Source organism: Phodopus roborovskii, unplaced genomic scaffold (assembly GCF_943737965.1).
Source record: "Phodopus roborovskii unplaced genomic scaffold, PHOROB, whole genome shotgun sequence".
NCBI lineage: Eukaryota > Metazoa > Chordata > Mammalia > Rodentia > Cricetidae > Phodopus > Phodopus roborovskii.
This window is the reverse complement of record NW_026126407.1, coordinates 12926839-12949994: the sequence shown is the minus strand read 5'-3', so window position 1 is coordinate 12949994 and position 23156 is coordinate 12926839. Positions and strand designations below refer to the sequence as shown.

General features: G+C 46.0%; 1 protein-coding gene and 1 long non-coding RNA gene across 2 annotated transcripts in view; one reads left to right on the top strand and one right to left on the bottom strand.

The window, feature by feature from the left end:
* Nucleotides 1–5086: 5086 nt before the first annotated feature.
* On the bottom strand, nt 5087–7234 carry LOC127219745 (uncharacterized). Its single transcript, XR_007834285.1, has 2 exons — nt 7102–7234; nt 5087–6104 (listed from the first exon to the last, which is right to left on the bottom strand). It is a non-coding gene; the product is annotated as an uncharacterized LOC127219745 (long non-coding RNA).
* A 175-nt stretch (nt 7235–7409) lies between these two features.
* The window catches only part of Pik3r5 (phosphoinositide-3-kinase regulatory subunit 5), a 59612-nt gene continuing 43865 nt past the window's right edge, over nt 7410–23156 (top strand). Inside the window, exon 1 of the mRNA XM_051180343.1 lies at nt 7410–7478. The gene's annotated coding sequence lies outside the window, so the exon portion shown is untranslated. The remainder of the gene's footprint in view (nt 7479–23156) is intronic.

Genomic DNA, 23156 nt, shown 5'->3' with positions numbered 1-23156 from the left:
TCCTCTAACCTTTCACCTTTCCCAAGATTGTTTTGGCTACTCTGAGCCCCTGGCCTGTTTCATTCCCAGGTGCCTTTGTTGCTGGGGTGGATAAAATAAGATTTTTTTTTTTTATACTTTCTACTTGGTCCCTGCTGGCATATGGAGAATAACTGAATGCTATATGTTTGTTTTGTATGCATTTCCTTTACTCAATTCCCTTATTATTTCTAAACATTTTTCAGCCCATTAGTTGTGGTTTCTTAGATAGAAATCACACACACATACACACACACACACACATATGTAATCTATATATAATTTGTTCATATAATCATAAGCCTGATTTTTCCTTCCCAAATTTATGCCTGTTTTCTTCTCCCATTATTTTCTCTTATTCACAATTCCAAAAGGTCCTTGTTTTCATAGAGATGATTTTATTAGTAAAGACTAAATCTCTTCTTCACCCCTCCTCATCATCATTCATCATGTCACCAAAGTCACCGTGTATTTCTAATCACTGAGTTCCCATCAGGGGACATCTTATCAGGGTAATTATATTGCTGGGTCTCCTGAGTCCTATTCATGTGATGAACAACATTAATAAACTTTTATATTGATTCCCCCTTTTATAAACTAATTGTCTTCCATCCAGTGGGAACAAATGAGCTCACATTAACAGAAATAGCTCAGGTTTCACAGGCACATGGTCCCACCTGTATAATATAGAACAGATGTCACAGGCTGAATGCCAGTGGGTCATATCTAGTTAGCTTATAAGGAAGGAGTTTTAAAATACTGTTTTGAATTAGTCACTAGCATTTAAAGATTAGGGAATTTCAGATAAGAATTCCAATTTCCTTTTTGTCTCTAAGTCTCTCAAGATCTGGCCCTTCTGGTTCCTGAATTTCCACATGGTCACAGCAGGCTGAGGCTGGGCCCCAGGGGCCCTCTTGAGAGATCTCTTCATTTACCTCACTAGCATTCTATCTGCACCCCATTGTCTCCACATCCAATTGTTTCCCAGACAGCAGGGTCAAGGGTCAGTTACCAGTTTTTGTATTTGTGCAATTGCTTTTCTTATTATGGAATTAGGTGAAAGTGAAATATTCCTTGTAATGATGTCTCTGGAAAATGGAGAGGAAATAAAAGAGGCCAAGGGGACTGTCTGTGTGCATCCAGGGGAAATGGGGCAGCATACTTCTTAGTGGATTTGAAGACTATTCCTAGAAGGTTAACACACAGAGGGTGTCTGCTGAAAGAATTAGATGTAAACTGCCACCAGAAAATAAAACATTACAAGAAGAATATGTAAAAGCTGCATTGATGTGGGGGACACACACATATACAAGTGACACATGAGAGAGAGAGAGAGACAGAGAGAGAGATAGGGAGAGATGTTTCCACAAGGTCCATTTGATGAGGCTTTAAAGTATAAACCAGGCTGTTATGGAATGTCAAGATGTATTAAGGAGTCTCCATCACCCAAGTCTATCCCTGACTTTGACCTGCCTGGCTTGTAGAGATATTTATGTTTCTAATCTATGCTCGGGTCTTCTTGGTTATTTCTGAGGAGTTTCCCAGCGGTAAATGTGCTGGGGTCAGTCTCCCTGGGTAGACTAGGGTACAAAGCATTGAAATTTCAAAGCCACACTTCCCTCTCATCTCTCAGAGGCCAGAGCCAGGGCATGTTCCTCTCCAACTATCTTGGACCCTTGCTCTGTGGTACCCCTGCCCCTGCCCAGTGACCCCAAAGGAAATAACGTTTTTCCTTCTCCTGAAACTATTTCTCCATAAGGTTCAGATATCAACTTATGAGGCTGAGCTGGAGCGGGGTCACACCCTTATAGAAAGCAACACCAAGAGACTGATTTGGGAGGGAGATATAGTTTGACCCCCACTGTCAGTTCCTCGGTGTCCAACCTGAGTTTTAAAATGGAGACACAAATGTTGGTCCCTGAGCCTCTACTCACCTCATACCCCCAGGGCCACCCATAAGCTTTTCCTTTGCAAGTCCTTGCCTCAGACAAAGGTATATGATAGCGGCCTGTGTGTTCCTAATCCACTTGGTTTTGCTGATTGGTTTTTGACACAGAGTTTCACTGTGTAGCCCTAGCTGACCTAGAGTTCACAGGAACATGTCTGCCTCTGCATCCTGAGTGCTAGGGTGAAAGGTATGTGCTACCTAGCCATCTTGAGGCATCAGGCATGTTATAACTCTCCTAGGCTCATCAGGTAGGGCAGCATTCCCTAAACCTTACTTAATTTTTTAAGATTTACTTATTTTATGGATGTGAATGTTTGACTGCACGTATGCATACATACCTTGTGTATGGCCTGATGCCTGAAGAGGTCAGATGCCCAGAACTGGTTATAAGCCATTGTGTGGGGGCTGAGAACCTAACGTGGGTCCTCCGCAAGAGCAGTAAGTGCTCTTAACTGCTGAGCCCTCGCTCCTCCTACCCAATAGGCCCCTCTTTGTCATGGCACACTATGAGTTTCTTTTTAGTTGAGACAGGTGTCATGTAGCCCAGGCTGTCCTCAAACTTACTATGTACAGGAGGATAGCTTTGAATTTCTGACCTTCCTGTGTCTTACCTCTCAAGTGTTGGGACCACAGATGTGCACTCAGTTTGTGTGGTGATGGGGATCAAACCCAGGGCTTTGTGCATGCTGGGTAAGTTGAGGCTGAATACAAGTTCCACCCATTTTATTATTTGATATTCTGTACCTTTATCATAGAGAATTCATCTTCAGTTCACCATGTAGATTTTAGGATCAAGTTAAAATGAAATGAGAAATGTTTTAGTGGTTTTTAAAACTTGGACATTTAAATTTTTGTTTTTAAAAGTTGGCTTATATTTCAAAATAATTTGGACTGGTAAAAATAAGCTGTAAATACATAGTCTTTATGAAGTGCCACCTAGCTCTCTCAAATATCAGCTGAACATAATATCAAATGAACATAACATATGATCATTGAAATTATGTTTGGGGAGCTGGAGAGATGGCTCAGGGATTAAAAGCACTGGATGCTTTTCCGGAGGACTCCTGTTCAGTTCCCAGCTCCCACATACAACTAACAAACTCCAGTTCTAGGGGATCTGATGCCCCCTTATGGACTCTGAGGGTACTGCATGCATGGAGTGCACAGACATACATGCAGCTAAAACACACATACACATAAAATAAAAATAAACCTTTAAAAATTAGGATTAGTATAGATACAGTAATTGTTTTGTTGGTGGTTTTATTTATTTATTTATTTATTTATTTGTTCGTTCATTTATTTATTTATTTTTGATACTGGGTCTTGCTATGAGTTCAGTGTGGGCTTGAACCCAATTACCTTCCTGCCTTAGCCTCCCCAGTGTTGGGACTACTGGACTTTGCCACCATGCCCAGTTGGATATGCTATGGGTAGATTTTTATTCCAATTTTGCCAATGGTTCCCTTAAATGTCCTTCTTTTGGTCCAGGACCCAATCCTGAATTTCTCCTTATACCTAAGTATCGTGTGACAATGCCCTCCAACCCCAATCTTGGTGAGCCTCAACACTGACACCGGTATTTTGTAGAATGACTCTCAGTGTGGGTTAGTCTAATTTTTTTTTTTTTTTTTTTTCATGATTAGACTGAGGCAAAGTATTTTAGGCAAGAACATCTCAGAAAGGACTCGCCTTTCTCGGTCCCCCGAGTCATGTGACCCCTGATGATGATGTCACTTTTGTTCAGTTGGCATAGGGTGTGTCTGCCTGGTTTCTCCACTGCAAGTTTCTGTTTTCTCTCTGTTACGGTTACACATATGATGGGGAACTATTCCCCAAAGCAAATAGCCTGTTTTTCTTAGTCCCTTCAGACTGCAATATCAAAAACACCACATACCAAGTGGCTGAAAATCAACAAACATTTCTCACCATTCTGGAAAGCCTGAAAAGCCTAAGCTGGAATGTGCTGGCAGAGTTGGCACCTGGTATGCGCCTTTTCCTCGAAGATGGGGTCCTCTGTGTGTCCTCACGTGGGACAAATTGCCAAGTTTTCCTGAGTGCCCTTTATAAGAGCACTGGTTCATTCTGAAGGCGGAACAAGCCAGGCTGAATCATAACTGCAAAGGTTTCATCTTCTTAACCATCACGTCAGAGGTTAGATTTTGTAAAGGAACCTGAATACACAACCATGAATCATTATATGTTGGCCTACCACATTTACTTTTCTTTTTTAATTTTTAGGGGTTTTTGTTTTGTTTTGTTTGTTTTTGTTTTTTTCATGACAGGGTTTCTCTTGTAAACGCCCTGGCTGTCCTGGAACTCACTCTGTAAACCAGGCTGACCTCTGCCTCCTGAGTGCTGGGATTAAAGGCATGTGCCACCATACCTAGCACTTAAAACTTTTTAGTTTTTATTTTATATGTGTGGGTGTTCTACCTCTCATGTGTACCCTCATCTATGCCTGGTAGCCAAGGAAGCCAGAAGAAGGTATCAGATCCCCCAGGAACGGAGTTACAGATGGTTGTGAGCCGCTGTGTGGGTTCTGGGAATTGAACCAGGGTCCTCTAGAACAGAGCAACAAGTGATCTTTACTGCAGAGCCATCTCTCCAGCCCCCTGGCACACTGCGTCTACCAATCACTGATGATATTTGCCTGCTGGTAATTTCTTTGTAAATTTTGTGTGTGTGTGATGTGTATATATGAGTGCATGTGTGTGCATATGATGTATATACATGAATGCAGGTTCATATGTGCCACAGCATATGCCTACAGAAGCTAGAGGACAACTTTCAAGCATCTGTTCTTCTCTTCTGTTGTGGGTTCCAGAGATGGTGCTCAGGTTTGTGAGGTGAGCCCTTTTCCCCACTGAGCCCTCTTGCCAGCTCCCACTCCTAATTGCTTTTCTTTCTTTTATTTTGCTTTATTCTTTCAGACAGGGTGTCTCTATGTAGCACTGGCTGTCCTGGAACTCACTCTATAGACCAGGCTGACCTCAAACTCAGAGATCTGCCTGCCTCTGTCTCTCTCCAGTGTTGGGATTAAAGGCGTGTGCCATCACACCCAGCCTAGGCAATTTCTTAATACTTCGGTCTATGACCCTTACATATTCTTCCAAACACTGAAAACACAAATGCAGAATGTTTATTTTCCCCTCCATTTCTTTGCAGGGGGTGGCGGGGAGGGGGTGTCATTTAGTGGATGCTGTTGGTTCTCATTGTGTCAGGTTTTCTCAAACATCTGTTTCCCAGCTCAGTCTTTACTGGAGAATAAATGGCGGTTGAAGTGTTTGTAAAGAGTGAACAGCTGATGAGGGAAGTAAGTGAAGGCACGCAATCAGAAATCAGAGTGTGGAAGGAAGGGCTCGGAGGGATGAAAAACCTCAGTGACGACTCCCTTCCCGATGTTCCGTGTGCTGGGCTGGTTTGCCATGAGCAGAACATTAGCTTTAAAGAACACATGCTAGAGTTGGGATGTGAGCTGGCTGTCTAGGCTTCCTGTGTTGCAAGCTTTGTCCTCGGCACAGATGTTAATGGCTGGTGCTTGTTGAGAGGAAGGCACCTTGACACCGGTGACTGAGGTGCCGACCTGCAGTGGCATCAGACCCACAGTTTCAGCTCAATAGAGAAGTCCAGGCTGCCATTTCAAGTGGGATGGACAGATGAACAAAACTGCTCTGGGAGAAGAGATGCAGCCTCATGCAAGAATGCAATGATTCCAACGTTAAAGGGAGGATGAAGAATAAGAAGCCAGAAACCATGGTCTGAGGTGATGGGTTCAGGGATGGGGGTGGGGGTGGGGTTTGTTGGAAAGGTGGCAACCATAGGTCTGAAAGCCAGCACACTGGATTTGGCATTTGAGGTTTTCCTGGTGACCTTCTTTTAGAACATTGTGGAATAAATGTAAGATGAGGAAGTAGAAACAGGGCAGGCAGTGGAGGGGAGGAGAGTGGTCACAAATAGCCGTGTTTGTAAACCAAACAAAGAAAGGGGTACTGGTTGGAATACGGCCAGGTGCCACAAAGTGACAGAGGCACTCTTAGGTCTTTCCAGCTGCCTTGGGGAGTGTTTCTGGTAGCTGTCATCCTAATTTCTCTCCAGAAGATGCCAGGTGCTCTTGAGGTCTGGCTAGTGGTCAGCCCTGCAGGGACAACATTTCAAACTCAACATCTGGGCCACAGCTGCCAGTAAGAAATAGAGTGCCATTTGAGGGCTCTACACTGCTGTTTCTGGGGTTCCAAGCTCCCTGGGGTTTCAGCTTTATTCTGCCTTCAGTTTTAGGAACACCACAGTTACAGAAGAAGTCAAACTGCTCATAACTTCTCTGGCGCTTATTTTGCTGTTAAAAAGCTCTCTTCTCCATCTTTTCCTCTGGCACACATGATAAATCTTGTCTACTTGGTTACTCGGCAGTAGAGCCTGCTTCCTCATCACCCGCCCCCAAATGTCAGCATGTTTGTGCTGAACAAAGTAGAGTCTGGGAAGACAGTTGTGTGGACCACATTGACCAGGGCTGGGCTCCCCATCTATAAAAGAGTGGTTAGAGGTGAGACCACCATGGACAGGCTCATGATGGACATTGAGCCCCTTCCCATCTACGTCCAACGTCTGCGCCTGCCCAAAGGGTACTTTCTGTTTCTGTCCATTTGGGGAAGTCGCTTTTTCTTGGTATTTAGGGAGTCAGGAAAAGAAAAGTCATTGGGTTTTCACATTAGCCTTCAGGTAGGGCTGTGGCTTTTGACCAACAATAACGTATGACCTTGTGGTGGGTTTTGGACCTACTCCAGGGAAGGTGGGACCCAGCTGAAGGGACAGGAGATTCTGGTACTGTGAAAAGGTGATGGCACATGGGAACAGAGGCTGGGAAAACAGCGCTGGAAGTTTGGATTGGCTGAGAGTTTCTAGGAAGGTCCCTGTAGTGGGAGCACTCATCAGCACAGGAGGGTGCAGGCCTTTTAAGGGTTAAGAGCACCCGAAAAAATAGAAGTAGGAGGAGGAAGTGGGGCGCTGGGTAGCAATGCGAGAAGGAAGCAGCTCATCTGAGCTTCCTCTTTCTCCTCCTTCCCTGAAGCCCCCACCCACCCCTCCTGTACAGACAGAAACGCTCTTCCGCCCCCCTCCCTGGCCCCGAACCTCACCTTACTCTTGGGGGGGGAGGGTGTAATACGCGGTCCTGATGCCAGTCGTGGCTTGTAGTTCCCAGGCAGGTGAGGTCCCAGCTCAGGTCAACTTCTCAGTTGCTTTGAATCCTAGGACGCAAGGGCTGATGGTACCGGCCTGAACCGACCCGGCCACCAGAGGGCGGGAGAGGCAGGCCGGGCGGCTAGCTCGCCCAGACCACGCCCCTGGCTAGCCCCGCCCCGAAGGCGGGTTGTAGGGGTAGGGCAGATGCTGGGACTCTGCTGCCCTGGCTCCAGTCTCCTCAGCGCAGTGCGGTCGGTTGGTGCTGGGCCTTAACCCAAGATTAGGGAGTCGCCGCTGGAAAGGGGCTCTCGGCGCCCGGCGGGGACTGCAGGTGTGTGGCTGGGCAACCAGGGGGATGCTGAGGGTAGGTGTGAGAGCTGGAGCCAGAGTGGGTTGCGACCACCCTGGAGCAATGTGCCCCGACTGCAGCCGATGAGCTGGACAGTTTTGCGGTCTTCCAGTCCCGCAGTTAAAGTCCACCTCGGGGACACGGAGAAAACCCATGGGTGGGTTGTCCCAGAAGCAGAAGGGGCGTCCTGGGACTGCTCATCAAAATTTAAGTAGCTACGAGGCCAAGGGTGTGTGCTGGATCACAAGCCACCCTGTGCTCTGGAGTAAAGCTCTGAACTCTGGGGAGCGTGGACAACAGGAGTCCTTTGGCATCAGGATCTGGGCGTTGTTCTCTGTTGAGCCTCAGGCTGTTGAGCCATATTAGTGAGCGTGGGCCCTCAGACGCAGCTGCTTTTCTAGGGAAACTGTCAGAGAATCAATGTTTACACTCCGGAGACACGCGTATTGAGGATGTACGCGCGCATACACGTGTGTGTGCTCTAGTGCTGACATGATGGGCAATCCGAGGGTGGTGGCGGTAAATATTCAAGAAGTTCAGGACAGTAGGAGGAAGGAGGCATTCAGAGGGAAAAGGAAGGCGAGATGAAAGCCTCAGGATGTGGTATGAAGTGAGTTAATCCTCCTGCCCAGAGGAGGGGTGGCTTTTGACAATTGGAGAGCTAAAAGCAGGCCAACTCACCTGGAGGCTCTTTCTGAATGGTTGTCCTCTGCTTTAAGATTTGCTCACTACCTGCTGTGGGATCACTTGGTAAGGTCGGGTTCCCAGGGCAGTGTTGCACTCCTGCAATGCCTGTCAAAACATAATCTCGGGGCCCAGCCGTGCAGCACAGCTTTCCAAGGTGAACCAAGTTTTAAATAAGATCCTTAAGCCATGGTGTTGGAGCTGTTGCTTGGGAACCTTGTGTCAGATGGAATAGAGACCTGAGTTCCAGCCAGGCCCTGGCACATGACATCCCTCTGCCTGCCTCAGTCTTATTTGTAAAATGGACTATATACTTCTGATCTACAGGGCCATGCGGGAAATGAGACAGGTGCAACGGGAGCTACACCGAGATGTCCACTTACATTTCTTACAAGCAAACAGAGCAGCTTTATTTAGAGGCTTATCCCAACCAAGGGGCTGAACTATGAGCTATGTATATGTGTATATGTAGCCTGGTATGAGTTCTCACCTTTGGCATGGACAGAATGGAACAGCAATGCATATTACATATGAGGATACATCCTCAATTTGGAGATGTATATGTGTTCACATTTTATTTCTTTATATCAGTTATTATTTATTTTGTGGATGTGAGTGCACAGGTGCCTGCTTGCCATGGTGCATGTGGTAGTCAGAGGGCAACTTGAGGGAGCCAGTTCTCTCCTACTCTGTGAGTTCCAGGGAACAAACTCAGGTTGTCAAGCTTGGAGGGAAGCCATCTCCTCTGCTCTGTTTATTTGCTGTTTTGTTTTTTGAGACAGTCTCAGGCTGTACCCCCTGCTCACCTCCAACTCAGAATGTAGCTGAGAATGGCCTTGAACTCTAAGTGCTGAGATTACAGGCAGTTCTACTCTGCTCCACTTTACATCCATATTTTAGCAGTGTTAAAGTTAACATTTACAACCATGATAAGCCCCAATGTTGCTTCCTTGTCAACACACAAAACGATGGTGCGTCTTTACAATCAATGGCATCTTACAGTCTGTTGAATACAGGGTATAGTTTACAGATTTAGGGAAAGCTTTTGGAGATACATGGGTACACACAGAATTATGTCATTCTCCTATTAAGCATACATTTAAAAACTTATACTTCATAAGCAGCAACCTTTTAGTGGTGTCTAGTTTTTTTGTTTTTGTTTTTTTGTTGTTGTTGTTGTTTTGTTTGCTTTTAAGTCAATTTTACTGTGTTGCCCTTAGCTGACCTGAAACTCACTGTGTAGACCAGGATGACCTTGAACTGACAGAGATCTGCCTACCTCTTACTCCAAAGTGCTTTTTGAATTGTTTTTCAGCTGGAAGTAAAGGCATGCACCATTACACCTGGCCTTACAGTATCTCACCCTAAAGGCAGCGTTAAGTTTGTTAAGTAGAGCACTGTCCGGTTGGATTTAGCAACTTCTCCAGAGTGTGATCAGCTGGTTCTAACCAGCCCTTCTCTTTTGCACCCGGGGCCTGCTTTTGATACATTTCCCACCATTTCTCTTTCATCCTTCTACTTGACTTTCCCCCTTTGGCTACAATTTTGTGGGGTATCGGACAGCATGCCAAGTGCTTTGTGCCCTTTCGTCTTGATAATCCACATTAAGATAGCTGTAACTATCACCCCCACTTTGCAGGTAAGGAAATGGGGCGCTGAAGCCACTCAGAAAGTGCCAGGCATGGGCTTACTCTGGCATCTGCTCTTGATCAGAGAGGAGCAAGCTCCAGCAGTGATCTGTGGTTGTCAAGTACGTGCCTTACCTTGTACTTCTGAGGTAGCCCCCCCCCTTCATTGGATAACTGGGCTTGTATGTTAGGTGGCCTCTGTGTGTTCAAGGCTGATACATGAGAAAGTGAATAACTTTCCTAGCTCAGAGCTAGAGGCTCCTAACTATCTTTTGGGTCCCAGATTCTGGCCAATGGAGCTTGGCCTTAGGGCCAAGTGTTGCTATGGTGATGGGAGATCCCAAATCCACCCCCAGCCTAGGTTCACCCTCCTGCTTCCTCTTGTGAAGCTCAGCTATGAAGATACTGTTTCATCTCCCCAGCTTGCTCCTCCCTTTCTCTACCCACCTGGTGAACTGAAAATTCCTCCCTCAGTGGACAGTTGGAGCTCCATCTTCCAGAGACTTCCCCAACTCCTGCTCTCACCCTGCAACACTAGGCCACTGTCCTCCATGGCCTCCCAGTGTAGCACTCACTGCCTTGGCCCACAGGGACTTACCAGGGACCTACATGGCTATGGCCTATTCATGATCAGTGTGGCTTCAAGCTGTCACCCCTTCAAGCTGAGTCTCCCTGGGATCTCAGGCAAGAAGCCTCCATGCACATCCCCAGTAGAAGCTGCTCAGATGCAGGGTAGTGTTGGGGTCAGCAGGGTGGGGTCCCTAGAGACTGTTGTGCTTTTCATTTTCATGTTCTCTGGAGTCTTGTTATTGTGTTGACCTAGGCAAATGAGCTTGTGTGGTTTCTTCACGGTGGGGTGAGGGGCAGGGCTGGGATGTGAGGGCTGAAGGTGCATTCCAGCCTAGGGGTCCCGTTTCTACCACACTCCTCCACTGTGGTCACAAAGCCTTGATTACAATCAGATGCCTCTCTGAGTGTCATTTCCCCTGTCTACATGGCAGCACAGTGGCATTCGATCCTGCCTAATCCCCCCCCCCCATAGTCAGCACTTTCCTGTGGACCGTGTTCAGTGTACAGCTATGGACCAGGCCCAAAACTTACGGGAAGGCAGGCATTGTTCCCGCCTTCAAGGAGATGTGGTTCAGGACACATGCAATACAGGGATCATCTTGTTCTAAGTGTAAGAAATACATGGTGCTGTGGGGTTACAGAAAGGGAGTTTGGGGTTTAGAATTATATCATGTATTACTTGAGACCCGAGAGATATGCAATAAAAGAGAAGAATACTCATAATAATGATATGATATTTTCCAGATACCTGCTCATGGCTCTGTGGTTTATCTTCCTCATGAGTTTGTCCCCCAGCAATTCAGGGGGTGTGTGTGTGATCATGAGGGGATTCCTCCTTCTGAAATTAGATGTCACAACCAAATGTCATGACTTTGTTCCATATCTGACATGAACCCAGGATTCTTTTCATGCTCCTTCCCATTCCCTTATCCCAAAGTGCAGTTTGTGATCATCGAGGTCTTAAATACTATTGCAGTGGGGGAAGGCTCCCTCTTCCTTTTCTCTGTTCATTGCTGGAGAGCATGTCTCACTCTGGACCCTTTGCAGTCATACCTTTCCTTAGTAGCTCAGGGAGTCTCTCTATCCATGGGGAAGTCTGCCCATTGTAGTCATACCTTTATCCAGTCCTTGGGAACCGTGTTCTTACCAACTTCAGAGACCCAGGCCTTCGTTCTCTGTATCGTGTAATAAGGCTCCTGGCTTCTCCATCTTCCAGCTCCCACTTCTCCATTTAAATCTGTCTTCCCAGAACCCTGACATCCACTCGGATCTGGCTATGTGTTTGGTTGAGTGTTTGTTCCTGTGTGGCTCCGTGGTGTAGTGTGGGCTCTTGTCAGGCAAATCTTCACACAACCACTTCCACCCAGCCTGGTTGACGTAGCCAGCCTCCACGTGGGGTTTTCTGCATTAGTTAGATCACTTCATCTACACCTACGGTTCTTCTAGAAGAGTTTCAAACACTTTCTAGCTCAGTGGTTCTCCCTCAACCTTTCTAACGCTGCGACCCTTTAATACAGTTCCTCACCATAAAATTATTTTCATTGCTACTTTATAACTGTAATTTTGCTACTGTTATGAACCATGATATAAATACCTGTATTTTCTGATGGTCTTAGATGACTCCTGTGAGAGGGTCATTCGTGGGCCCCCAAAGGGTCAAAACCTACAGGTTGAGAACCACTGCTCTAGGTGGTGAGCCTGTTGGAAATGCTGATGAAAGGGTGCGCGTGTGCATGCACACACACACACACAGAGTCTCTTTTACATACAACTCAAAGGTCTTCTTAGACTTCTATAGTCTAGTGCCTGACTTAGTAAGCTATGTTCCAGAAAACACAATAGTCTATGCACAGGGAAGCCTCCACAGGGAAGACAGCTGTTAGGAGAGGCAAGCTGCAGGTGGTGATGGGTAATGAGTCCTTTGCAGGGCGCCTGGGAACCACCTTAGTGACTCTCTAGTGAGACCTGGAGACATATGGCAGGGGACCACTGAACTTCGTGATCAACACTAAGGACATCTTCTGGATTTTATTCTTTAATGTGGGATCTCACTATGTCGCTCTGACTGGCCTCTCACTCGCACTCCTCTGCCTGCATCGCCTGAGAGCTGGAATTATGTGTGTGTGTGTGCGCGGCCATGACCAGCTACCACCTTCTGGATTACTTGTGAAGATTTGACTTCAACTTATTTCCAAGATGGTGGATGAGCATTGCCTTTGCTAGTGGAGTGCTGTCAAAGAGCTATGGATTTATGGCTAGGACTGGGGACAGAGAAGACATGGCCACTGTCAGTCCTTTGCAACTTATATCTACAAAGCTGCTGCATTCCTGGTGACTGGCTTGTCTTTAAGACTTCCTTTCTTTGTGACTGTGAGACATTAGCAGTAAAGTAAGGTGTTTGAAAGATGTTTTCTTCAATTGCTCATTTGTAAGGAACATTAAAAGCATGACCGAATATTAAGGCTGTCAAAAATATTTTAAACATCCCAGAAAACTGTGTTCTTGTACCTTAACATGGGTTTATATGACACATTATATTCTTAACTTCCTCACATTGAGCCTTCCTTGCATCTCTGGACTGAATTCAATTATTATTTTAAATACAGTACTAGGTTGGCTCGGTGTGAGCCTCTTTAGGAGTTTTGCATCTGTACTTACATGTTAGCTTCCCAGCATTGTCACACACCTGAGATAACTGAGTCTTAAAGAGAAAGGGGTGATTTAGGAGCTTTCCATATATGATAGGTTGGCTTCGTTGTTATGAGCCTGTGGTGAGGGAATAGGTCATGGCTGAAATGAAATAGAATAAAGCTGATTATATCATGAATGGGAAGCCAGAGAGAGACAGAGATAGGGAGAGACAGAGAGACTCAGAGACAAATACAAGAGAGAGACAGAGAGACAAGAAGACACAAAGAGAGATGGAGGTAGATAAAAGAGAGACACTCTGGAGTCTTTCTGTCTCCTACACAGGTGCAATCCAGTGACCTAAAGACCTCTCATTAACCCCCACTTCTTAAATGTGCTATCACCCCCTAAAAGCATTAAACTAAAGACCAAGCCTTTAGCATATACATAACTTTGGGGACCATTTAAGGTTCAAATTACCCCAACCCATGGTAAGTTTGCCCTCACTGCTGTCATTCATTTCTAGTCTGCTGCTTTGCAAGGTGAGCTTGGAGGCTCTTCATCTCTTACACCCTGGGGCAACTTGCCAAGCAGGACAGGGGTCTGTCCCTTGACAGCTGTGGGAACTGCTTTGCTGCTGTGGTCCTCTGCTGCTGGATCCCCAGCTTCCCACTCTGCATGCTCTTCTCTCCTCTACTTTTTAGTTCCCTTAGGTGCACACCTATAATCCCCAGCCGCCCAGAACTGACACCTCAGAGTGAGGTTCTTGACAATAAGCCACCAAATCTTTGCCTTACACGACCTTCCATTTATACAAAGGCCATTTCCACAGGAAGCCAGGCAGATTCCTCCGAGTGAAGCTCTCCCTGTCACCTTCATGGGAACGCTGGTCAATGGCCCATGCTATGCCCAGAGAAGGGTAACCAAACATGGGTGGTGACATGATATAAAATTATTTTAAAACCCCAAATGTTTCTCTAAGCAGAGATGGGTAGCATCCTTTGGTAAAGGTGAGTGATGGGAATGGGCTCAGTGAGGAAATGAAAGGGAATTGAGTCCAGCTCACCTCAAGGAAGGTCTTGGAGATGGTCAGAACAGGTCACATGTTGACAGTGACCACCCCATTGGTAGAAGTGTTCAGGGAAAATGCCTGTTGGTCCTACAGCCATGGTAGCTATGAGAGTGGGGTGTGAGACACCTCTCCTCCTCTCCCTCCTAGAGATGGTGTTTGACCAATAGTGTACAAGATTGTTCTGTCTGGAAGTGGTGGTGCTCACCTGTAAGAGGGTTGCCATGAATTTGGGGCCAGCCTAAGCTATGTCATAGAAAGAACATCTCAAACTTTTTAAAAGTTGATTATTCTAGAAAACATTATTCAAATATAAGAAGTTTAGTGGCCTTGAGGGAACAATTCCTAAAGCCGGGCAGTTCCCTCAGAAGTCCCACATCTCTCTTCAGAGTGTGTCCCTCCTGGCTGTCAGAAAACATCCCTGACCATGGTGACCGACACTGGAGACTAGATCTTGCTCATAGCCTAAGCTTGGGGTGTGGACTCTGCTTGGGGTCTTCTGTTCTTTGCTTCCTCTGATAGATATACTAAGTCTTCCTAAAAATCATCTGGGCAGAATCCACCAAACTGTCCCAGCCAGCCGCACAACCTCCGCAGTGAGCCAGCTGTGAATGGCCTCTTGAATGTGGGATTTTCAAACCAATGTTTCATAAGCCTTTGAATTTTGCATTTATTTCTTTACTGACATCTCGGGAGATTCATTTTGAGAAAACTAGAAGCTTAGAGCAGTGGCCCATGACTGCTGGGTATGAGACACTCAGGTTGCTATAGGGAGCAGGAGGTGTGACGGTTTGGTTGTACAAAGTGTCCTCATCATCTCTCCCAGTCTCTTGCCTCCTGAATCACTTGACTCCAGGATTCTCACCTGGAAGTTTTTGTGTTGCTGTCTGGATGCAGCCTTGTGGGAACTGCTCTGATGGCACAGCAGAAAGGACCTGCTCATCCCCTCCTGGTGTCCATTGTGACAATATTCCCTGTGACTCTAAGTCCCTTCTCAAGCCACAACTGTGGCAGCCCTTATTGTCAATCAAGTCTTGATTGGATGGTTTCATCTGTAGTCATGTTGACTTTATGTTGGCAAGTTCCAATAGCCTCTTTCTTGCCAGCATCCTTCTTGGGCCTCCCTCCCTCCCTCCCTCTCTTCCTTCTCTCTTTCCTTCCAGTGTTACTACCTCTTCCAGGCTACATATCAAGATTGTCTAAAAACAAAACAAAACAAAAACAAACAAAAATACCACAGTGATTGTTATGAATCCTAACTTAAAACTAGAGGGAACAATTCTAAAACTGAGCAGTTCCCTCAGAGTGACTCTTACTTGTGACCCTTCTGGAATTACAAGCATGTGCCACTGAGCCTCACTTCTTGGAAGTTTCTATGGGAATTTGATGCCGTTGGAGTTTTCTGGGTCCCATTCATGCCTCTAGTCAGCCAGTCCTCTTCTGGTCTTGGCCCCGTCTCTTCCTGGATATTCTTCTCGTTCTGAGCCCAACCTTTGTCTCCACTGCATATTTATTATCTGTTTTCCCTTGGATATACTGTTTCACTGTGAGCACACATCTGGACCTAACACACTTCCTCTAAGGACTTCCCCCTTTCTGTTTCTTCTGCAGCTCAACTCCAGTTCTGAAATCTTGGCATCATCTCCGATGCTGCCCAGCATCTGACTCCCTCCTCTCGGTCCCATTGTGATTGTGCTCCCTGACTCCATGACTCTTTTATCTCTTATCTACCCATCTTTTCCTCCGATGTCCACTTGGGTTTTCTCCACTGTGCACCTGTGGCAGGCTTTCATCATAGGCTTTTCCTTCCTCTATTAGGAGTCACAAAATCTTCATTACTGCAGCCAGACCCCTTCAATGGCATCCCACTTTGGGGAAAGCCTAATGTCCTTGGTCTTCCTTAGGATTCAGTAGAGTCTGACTGTGTTCTTTATGAAGTTTCGTCCTCTCAAGCTCCATGCCTCCCCCGCCCCCACCCCAGACCTAGAATGCTATTGCCCTACTCCTACCCCTGACGCCAGCCTTTCCTGGTAAAGAATGTTTTCAAACACTTTCCCCACTCCTGAGTCCCCTGTGTGTTGGGAGAGCAGGCAGTTGGCTGTGTTCAGTCAGTGGTGGCTGAGGCTCTGACTGCCCCACGAAGCAGCCAGCCCAGGAAGACATGAGCCTCAGCCATGGGGACTGACTGATAGGCTAAATTGCCCATATTTGAACTCTCTGGGGGTATTTTCCACTGTAACTCCCCCAGGGGCTGTACCTTCCAAGCATCTCACTGGCTTCATGAGAGTAGCTGACAGGTATAGACACCTGTATCAGTGCCTTTCTGGGACAGGACAAGGCAGGTGTCCTCTGGGACTGTTTCAGATCCCAGGAGCTCTGGCCACCTGCATATTCTGAGCCTTCTGGGGATTCTCTTGCAGTCTTGAGTCCATTCAGCATCAGCAGAGAGTGGGGGAAGTCCTGAGGAGCCTCTCCCCAACCCCTGACCAGCCCCAGTCTATGACAACTTGTGTACAGAAGGCTGGGGAAGTGTCTGTTTGCAACACAGTATTCACATGGCCTAGGGGCTTCCTGTCCCGCCTACCCAGTAGGCTGTGGGGCAACTGGGAGCTATGCTTTCAGGAGTGAAACAAGAAATGGTTGGGGCATTTCTGGGGGATTCTTCAGACATCTCTAGAGGTGCCTGACCTAGAATAAATAGGTCAAGGGAGATGCAGAATACATGTGTTTACATTGGGAAAAAAACTATAAATTATGATTGTTTTATATAGTGCCCTTCATTACTTGCAAAACCACAAAGTACTTTTCACAGATGCAGCCCTGTTCCCACTGGCTAGGAATCCTTTAGAACAACAACAGAAACAAGCTATCTTCTCAGACTCCAAGAGGACCATGGGCCAACATGAGGGAGGAAGGACGAGAGTCTTATTTTCCTTTGCTTTCTTATTCCTTCCCTCTTCCTTCCCTCCTTCTCTCTTTTCGTTCCTTCCCCCTCTTTCCTTCTTTTTTATTTTCTGCCTTCCTTTTTTTATAACGTGGATAAATAAGAATCTGGGAAAACGATAGGATAATGGATGTTTATCACTTACACCAGAAACAGATGACCACCAGTAGGTTCGTGTCCCAAGGATGCCTCCGGATGCTCTCTGTCTCTGGCCAGGAACCAAGAGAGAGAGCTGGGGTTCAGGACCCCAGACCTAGCCCCCCCAAGTCACACCTGCACCTGTCCCCACACCCCAATGGACGTGGTCAGTGCAATAGGTGTGAGCAGGGTAGATACCTCGCTACGCTTTTCTCCTTCCTTCATTCTTTCTGTGTGTAGTGTGTGCATGAGTACATGTTTATATGTATGTACACAGGTGTCTGGGGTACATGTGTGTCCACATGCTTGTGGAGTCCAGTGGTCAATGTCCAATGTCTTCCTCTATTGTTTCCCACATTGTTTCTGTTCAAGGCAGGGCCTCATACTGAACCTAGACCTCACCAATCCAGCAAGATGAGCTGGCCAGTGAGCTCCAGGCATCCTCCCTGTCCCTGCTGCCCCCCCCCCACTGCCCACACTGGGATTGCAGGCTGTTATGCCCAGCCTTTTTACACGGGTTCTGAGGATCCAAACTGAGGTCATCACTCATGAATGACCAAGACTTCATGGACTAAGCAATCTGCCTTGTCCCCCCTTCGTTTTTCTGAGGGAGACCCGTGCTTTGGAGAGGAAGGGAGGCTTCTCTCTGGGAAGGAGTGGTCCATGGAAAAACCTCTCCAAGCACACAGAACTCCCATTTCTGATTTGGGGTTCACCTAGATGGACGGTGCTGCCTCCTCTGTGCATGAATACTTACATGGGCTGAGGAGGTTGGTGTGGTCTTCCTGTCTTCTCATGGAGTATGGCAATTCTGGAGCATCTAACCATTTGCCTAGATCCATCACTGTGTCACCTACAAGAACTTGAGCTTGTGTCCAGAGCCTCTTATTGTCCACAGACCCTGATGCAAGTATCTGGAAAGATCTTGGAAAGTTCTTTAGGTCTTCTTGGCTAAGGGGATAGAAATGCCCTCCACATTTCTCTGTAGTGACAGGCCCATCCCACAGCTCAATTTTAAAGAGGCAAGGATTGTCTTGGGTGCATTATTTCTCTGAACTCATCAGAGAAAGGATGGAATGTATGAGCCACCCAGCTGCAGGGCTGAGGTGTGAAAGCCTATATGACAGTGACATGGCGGACTGTGGGTTATGATGTGAGAATATTGGTTTGTGTAAGAACATTTGCTATGAGCTTTAGGTAAAGGAAAACAAACAGCGATAAGGGTGTGGCCCTTTAAAGGATTCGCTAATAAAAATGTCCAGTTGCTGGGTGTGATGACACATACTTGTGAACCAAGCACTTGGGAATCTGAGGCCGGAGGATTACCATGAGTTTTAGATGTATCGATAAAATAGCCTCCTGCTTGAGAAAGGCAGAAGTTGCTCTGAGGGCGTGGAGGAAGATAAAAAGTGGAGTTGCACCAGCCTGCAGGTGTCAAGAAAACACAGTTCTGAAATTGTGAGGCTGAGCCCAGGCCCAAAATTATGTGACCTGTTCAGAGCTGTGTGAAAAGATTGTTCCTGAAGATGCCTGAGCCAGGTGCACAAGACAGAGGAGCTGACAGACACAAGCCCTCAACGGACCGTGCAATGATGCACCAGCTGCCATTCCTTCATGTCCCACTTTGACCCTCTGAGATGGATGTAGCTGCCTGAGAATGCCTTTTGAGGGCCAAGGCTAAATTCCACAGTCTGCAGGCTCCTCTGAGGGGATGCTGAAGGACTTGGTTGGGGCTAGGGTCACCATGCAATGGTGGCCACACTTTGGGTCTAAAGCTCGGCCTCTTCAGAGAATGGCATCCATTCCTTTCTCTCCCAACTATGTTTTCATGGGTAGGGATTGTTTCTCCTGGGCTGTAGGACTCCTAAAATTAGCTCAGAAGACAACAGTGGGAGCATCCTTTTCACTGAAGTGTTTGCTGTGTCGGAGGGAGGAAAAGTAGTCTTGAAATATTATTTATTCTCACAGTAATCGTAATGGTCAGTGGCAGATGGCCCCTAATCTGTTACTGAAACAGGATATGGAATGGCAAGTAGACATCACAGCCATATTTGAAATCTACTCATTTGGGTGAATTCCCACTGACACATAAACCTCATTGCTTCTGCCATGGTATAGTCATGTCTTGAAAGCCCTGTGGAAAACTGCATAAACAATGACATGTGTGTCAGGAAGATGGCTCAGCAGGTAAGGCACTTGCTGCATAAGCATGAGAAATTGAGTTTGAGTCCCCAGAATCTGTGAAAAGCCAGGCATATCTGTAATCCCAGCATCCCTACTGGGAGGTAAATCCCAGAAGGTCATGGGCATGCCTGGTGTATTCAGCAGTTACAGTGAAGAGACCCTGTCTCAAATAAGATGGAAGGTGAGGACCACGCCTGAGGTTACCCTAACACCTCCACACGTGCTGTGGTTTGTACATGTGTGCACTTACACACAAGCATGCTCACTTAAATCCACAGTACATCATACACACATCACAAATAACCATCTCAAGTGCCCATTGGTAGACAAACGTATACATTACATATGTACAGTGGAATATTCTTCAACCGTAAAGAGGAATGCAGTTCTAACACCTATTATAACATGGATGAGTCTTGAATTCATAATGCTAAGTGACTTTTTTTTCAAGACAGGGTTTCTCTGTGGCTTTGGAAGCTATACTGGAACTAGCTCTTGTAGATCAGGCTGGCCTGGAACTCACAGAGATCTGCCTGCCTCTGCCTCTTGAGTGCTGGGGTTAGAGGCATACACCACCACCGCCTGGCTTTGATAAGTGAAATAAGCCAAACATAAAAGAACAAATACTGTTTGCCTCCATTTGAGTGAATGACCCACTGCTGTCAAAGCCAGAGAGATGGAAAGGAGAGTAGAGATGTTCAGAAGCTGAGAGGAAGGGGGAACAGAGTTAGTGTACAGCATGTATAGTATTACAGTGCAGGAAGATAAAAACGTGGAAGGGATGGAGAAGAGGGATGACTGCACATGATATGAAAGCACTTTCTGCCACTGAGCTGTATATTGTATGATGTTGAATATTGTATCATGCAATGCTATTTCATATTTTGTATATTTTAGCACATTTTAAAAAGATGGCACTCCACACAGGTTCCAAGAGCAGAAATCTCTGGTGTTTTATAATTGATGTCTCAATAGATAAAGATACTCAATCGTCTGGGTGAGTTTCCTAAGTCAGCAAAGGAGCCACTGCACAGAGTTAAGATCAGTTCATGTTTGTTTATGGTATCATCAGATTGTTACAAAACTTGTTACAATTCAGGAACATTGTTTTTGTAGCAGTTTGCTTTGTTTTGTTACAAATCAACAGATCCATTCTAGCTGTGAGAGTTTCAGAATCCCCACCTAAGTGTTAATGAACTGCCTCTTCCTACATAGAGACTATCAGAGAATATCGCCTGGGGATGGTGGATTCCCCTCTATTCTCTTATCTCTCTCTTACACATCCGTCTTTTTCTCCAGTTTTATGGATGCTCAGTAGTGCTATCCTTTTCTTTATTTGTCTGAGATGAATTTCTCCACACCTACAACCCAAAGTGTAATGTAAGCAGCAGGTCCCCGGGGTAGGCTCAGCTGGTATAGTGTTTGCTGAGCATGTGAACGGTTCTGGATTTCATCCCCACCACGTCAGATCCTTTTTTTTTTTTTTTTTTTTTTTTTTTTTTTTAACCAGACTCTCTTCCTCAGTCTTATATAAGCCTTTCTGTTCTGGCTCTGTCATCAAAGACCATTCACAGCCCACCACTCCAGCCCAGACGACTTCATTCAGTGTGTCCAGGCCATGCTTGACCCTTTCAAGCAGTGAATCTCAACCCTTTGATATGGCTTCTCATGTTATGATAACCCCAACCATAAAAGTATTTTCATTGCTACTTCACAACTGTAATTTTGCCACTGTCATGAATCATAATGTAAATATTTTTTTGGAGCTAGAGGTTTGTCAAAGGGATTGTGACACGCAGGTTGAGAACCATTGCTTTAAAGGGACCAAATGACTAACGGCTCCCCATAGGAAGAATTATATGGTCTCCCAGCCCTCGCTTGCCTTTCCACTCTCCACTTCTACCACCTCGGACAGCTCCTCCTTCCTGACTATGTTCTGGCAGCTACTCCTCTGTAGAATCTTGGCCAGTGTCCACTCTCCTGCTTCCGAGTCCCTGCTGAGTCTCCCCTGTAGTGAACTCCACTGGGACACGGAACCTTTGAGGTTGTTTCTAGTTCAAAGTCCATTTTGGATGCTTTTTTTCCTGTGCTCTCTGGCTGTGTCCTAAGCCCGGGCCAGTGTGATCTGTAGTGGAGCCACTGAGGGGGTTTCTGCGTGAAAGTGGTCCTAGCAGGTTATATACTGTCCCCTCCGCCACTGTGAGTGTTCATGTTGCTATAAGTCCTCACATACACTGCCATCTTCATCGCAGCCATTCTTCTGGGTCTGTAGTGGCATCAAATTGTGGTTTTAATGTGTATTTCCTTTGTGATCAATCAAACTGAGTGCCTCGTCATGTATTTGGAGGCCAACTGGCTTTCTCAAAGTATAGACTAGAGTATTTTGCCTACTTTTTTTTTTTATAGGGTTGCTTGACTACTTTGGAATTTTTGTTGCTGCTCCTGTGACATTATGTGATAACCACTCAGGACCCACCCTTTCCCCCATCCATGAGATTTGTGAAATTTTGAGCTCTCAATGCCTTGGGAGGCCCATCATGTAATAGACCAGCAGTTCTCAAACCTCTATCTGCAAAAAAAATTTATATTACAATTCATAACAGTAGCAAACTTACAGTTATGAAGTAACAATGAAAATAATCTTATAGTTGGGAGTCACCACAACATGAGGAACTGTAGTCAAGGGTCTCAGCACTAGGAAGGTTGAGAGCTACTGTCATAGATCTTTAGTACACATTTCCTAAGGAGTTAATAAAGCACACTTGACCCACACTGTGTGCTAGGGCAGCCAATCTCCTTGAGAAAACAGATGGCAATGGAGATCTGACTTCACACAAGCACCTTCACCTGCCAGGGGTAGACATCTGCTTTGGACTTTGAAAACAACTTGGTAGGCCTCTAAGGTAGGCCTCCACACTGTTCTCAAGCCTTGCTTTTGTAACATGCTCACAAGGTAACACATGCATTCTTACTTGGGGTCCTCCCTTCTGTCTGAAACTCACGCTCTGGCCTCCTCCCCCAACAACACCACATGCCTGCATGACATGGCTTTGGTTTTCAGTTTTCTTTCCTCTCAAGTGTCAGCCTCTTGGAAATCTGCTTCCTGAAAATCTGTGACTCATTTTCTGCACCTCGTGCTCTCGTCAGTGAGCACACAGACTCTAGGGTGATGTGCTCATGCCCTCCAGGTTTGCCTTTCACTTCTGTTTTGCAATGCACTGTAGTCAGAATCAAAGACAGCAGTTTCCACAGTTGTTTGTGATCTTCCAAGTTAGAGAAACAGAAAGCATGAAAGTTTAAGTCTAAGATGTAATTTCAGCCTGATGGGCCTTCTAATTCCAGTTGAAGTCCTTGCTTTCTCTAGGTGGTGGCTCTGGCTTTATGACCCAGGTAAGAAAAGCAGTGTCTGAACCTCAGTTCTAATGTTTCCATCTTCTTTTGTCTTCCTTTGGACTTCTTTGTCATTGTATCCATCCATCCATCCATCCCTCTATCCATCTATCCCTCGATCCATCTAGCAAATATGCCAGGCACAATTCAAAGAGCACCTGGTACTGACGTTCTTTCTTTCTTTCTTCTTTTTATTTGTTGTTTTTAGACAGGGTTTCTCTGTGTAGCCCAAGCTGTCCTGGTACTCGCCTGTCACCTGTTGTTACCTCCCGAGTGCTGGGATTAAAGGCATGCACCACCACCCAGTGACATTTTTTTTTTTTTTTTAGAATTTGTTATTTTCGTTGTATGTATATGAGTGTTTACTTGCATGGATGTATGTGTACTGTGTGCATGAAATGACCAAAGAGGCCAGGAAGAGGGCA